The sequence below is a fragment of the Suncus etruscus genome, chromosome 5 (genome assembly GCF_024139225.1).
Source record: "Suncus etruscus isolate mSunEtr1 chromosome 5, mSunEtr1.pri.cur, whole genome shotgun sequence".
NCBI lineage: Eukaryota > Metazoa > Chordata > Mammalia > Eulipotyphla > Soricidae > Suncus > Suncus etruscus.
The window spans coordinates 58,436,426-58,439,930 of record NC_064852.1 but is presented as its reverse complement, the minus strand read 5'-3'; positions in this window follow the sequence as shown (position 1 = coordinate 58,439,930).

Sequence of the window (3,505 nt, the reverse complement as noted above, 5' to 3'; positions counted from 1 at the left end):
TTAAAAGATATCTAGGACATAAATCAAAATATACCAAATTACCTGCAAGCAAAAAGAACATTTCTTTTGTACAAATGTCTTGACAATTCAGTAGGTAAGAGGTCATTTTCTTCAGAAATTTTCAGAATGCGCATGTTTCCTTAAGTGCTTTACCAAAAACAAAAAAGGGAAAGAAAATGAAAACACTTCTTTGCTGGATGCTTACAGTGCAAGGCAAGAGGAAATGAAGTAAAAATGGTGGCAAAAAAGGTTATTTTAGAAATTCCAAACAAGGGTTATTGAAATCTTAAGAAATAATGTATCGATGTGCACCTGGGAATATTTGGAACAATAAGAATTGCCTTGCTTTTAGAAAATACAAGTTTCCTCCACTAAGGAGCATAATTTTTTTTATATTTTATTAAATTCATTGAGAATTACAAGTCTTTCACAATTGTATTTCAGGCATATAGTGACTGTGAATCAGGGCCATTCATTCCTACCACCACTCTTGACCTCCGTTCACCATAGCTCCCAGTATGCATCCCATAACTCCACCCATAGCCCTGGACTACATGTGTAACAGGTCCATTTTATATTTAGCTTGTTATAGTCTGGGTCTCTTAACTCCACTGCCATTGACTTTGGCTTGGGCATTAGGTCTGACACCCCCCCCCTTTTTTTTTTTACTCAATGCTCCTGAGACCACTTGGCCCCTGGGTCCCATCCAATTTTTCTTCTCTATTCAATTTGTAAAAGGATATAGAAATATGAGGCCAAACAAAATGATTCAAGTTCTAAGGTTCTATAAAATAAGCGGGAGCCCCTATGTAGAAGATACATTAAAAAGAGGGTTAGGTGTGGCAAGGTAGCCCCCATCTCTCGCCCTGGCTTGAAGAGGCAGCTACAGCCCCTGCTGATTCTTTCTATGTTGGACCTTTGTCTCCCACCTCCCCTCACTGTGGACTGTTGTTTGCTACCGGATTCACCTTCAGAGGGATTCCCAGCTCGAGGACACTACCTGCTCCCTGACTGCTACAAACCATTTCTGTCTCTACAAGACTATAGAGAAAGATGAAAATGTGCCCTGGATCTTATCCCCCCTGCCAGATTATCTCAAAAGACTTAAAGGGAACATCTATATATTTTTTTATGTTTCTGTAGACGCATTTCAATAATACTGATAACTCAGTGTTTGTTTCCATATGTAGAGGTAGTCTCTCTCATTCTTTTTTTTTTTTTTTTCTGTATCTGCTTAGTAAGAATTTCTCATAGAAAAAGTCTTACTTGGGATACAACTCAGGCATAGAGACTGCTTAACTTGTTATTTTTATCCCAAATGCACCAGTAATATAATATGGCATTGTTCCTTTTTTTATGGGCACACTAAAATGGAGAAATCTTATATATCGAAAGAAGTTCTTACCTAATAGGGATAAGAATGCATAAATTTTATAGTGAAGAGGCACCTCACACCATGAACATTAGTCAAAAGGAGTATTTTTACATAACATTCTGTAAGGAGAAATCGTATAAAATGATGAGGCAATTTTCATCAACTTACATGGAATATAGCTTTAATATTCTCAGAGCCCCAAATAACCTTCCAAATCAAATTGAAGATTACATAAAGCTTAACATAGCAAAAACATGTAATAAAAATTAAGAATGACCTGACACATACAGGGAAAGATATTGGCAACATCACTCACATAGATATAGGGGTTCACACATCTCTGAAATGACTGCTGCAGGACAAATGCTGAACATTCTAATTTTCACTCTATCATATGAGATCATTTTTCTTAGCTGTTTTTCTGAAAACAAGTAGTAATTCATATTTAAGTTAGAGTTGCCCAATGCAAAATTTTGAAATGCAGGACAATCAGTAGTTAAATATTCTGTACTTACTTTTTTATTCTTAAACACTTTTTTTTTTTTTGCTCATTTATTTGTTTTTTTAATTGTTTGTTTTTGGGCCACCACTGGTAATGCTCATGACTTGCTCTTGCTCTCAACTCAGGGATCACTACTGGTACTTGTGGGAATTGAACCAGGGTTGGAAGAATGTAAGGCAAGCAAAAATTCTAATCCTACTTTTAGGAACTTTCCCTCCTTAGTTATCTATATTTAATAAATTTTAAAACTTTATATATTTTCTCTGGAAGCTAGGGCAATAGTATAGTTGCAGGGTGCTTACTTTGCAGGTGACAGACCCAGTTTTGATACCAGAAACCAAGAAGTGATCACTGAATACAGAGCTAGGCATAAGCCCTGAATACCACAAGATATGGCCCCAAAACAAAAATATTTTAATATTTTATACTCCACAATTATTTCATACTGCAATTTTATTTTAAAAGATGAAGGAAATAGAAAGGAAATAACCCTTTGAGCAGTAGCACACAGAAGGCTATTTAAGGTAATAGAGCTAGAAAACAAAATGAATATATGTGCCTAAATCTGTGCTACAATAAAACATTGCAAGAGCTAAATGGCACAATCTCTAAAGTAGGTGTATAGTAAAGACACAATGTCATAGAAAACAGCTTTCAAATTCAGCTGTTGAACAGACCCTCTTGCTTTAATCAAGGACAGCTGAAGTTGAATATATTTAAATTACATTTACTTCATAACACAGAAAGTGATACATTGGACTCATTAACAAATAATTGGGGGAAAAGTGCTTAAGAAAACATTAAAAAAAGAAAGAAAAAGGTACTTTTATAAAACAAGACAGTCCAAATGAGAGACAAATGTGATGAAATTATATTTTCAAATTAGACATAGAGATATGAGACTACTATTGTACATTGGTAGTAATATATAATAACTCAGAACGTCCACTCAGTAAAAGTCTTGTGGCCTTAAACACTTGCATAAGAAGTTTTGCTTAATTTAACCAGACTTTGTTGGAGCAACTTTTCAGAAGGCAAAATTGAGAAACCATTTTATCTAGTATTGTGCTTATAGAGTCATTAGACTTCAAATTATACTTAGTGAAAGTCTAAACATTTAAAGATATTTTAATACCAAAGTAAACATCAAACCCAACAAAAGAAAGATGAATAATTTTAAAGTACATTTTCTTTAAATATCAAGATGAACTAAGTAAAGGATATCATAATTTAGTTAATAAATTTCACTTACTACTTGTTTTGGTCACATTTGTAGACATGCCTTAAGTATAGTTTGATAATGATGAAAGCAATATCTAATATAATATTCATGTGTGTTCTAACAACTGTATTTTTTAAATTGTGGCTGCTACTGAAACAAATAAAACATTCTTAATTTATGAAAGGAATTGACATGCCCTTAAAAAGGACACAACGAAAGCAGAAATCTCTGATCTACTTTTGATTTTATTACAGTTATTGACATGTTTTTACCTATATTATGTAGCAATAGCACAGAAATCCTACATTTTAGTGGCTTTCAAATAATATCAGGTTTTGTTTGTTTGTTTTTGTATGTTTTTTGGGGGGTGGGTTGGATTTATTTTTATTATTTTTATGTTTTCCTT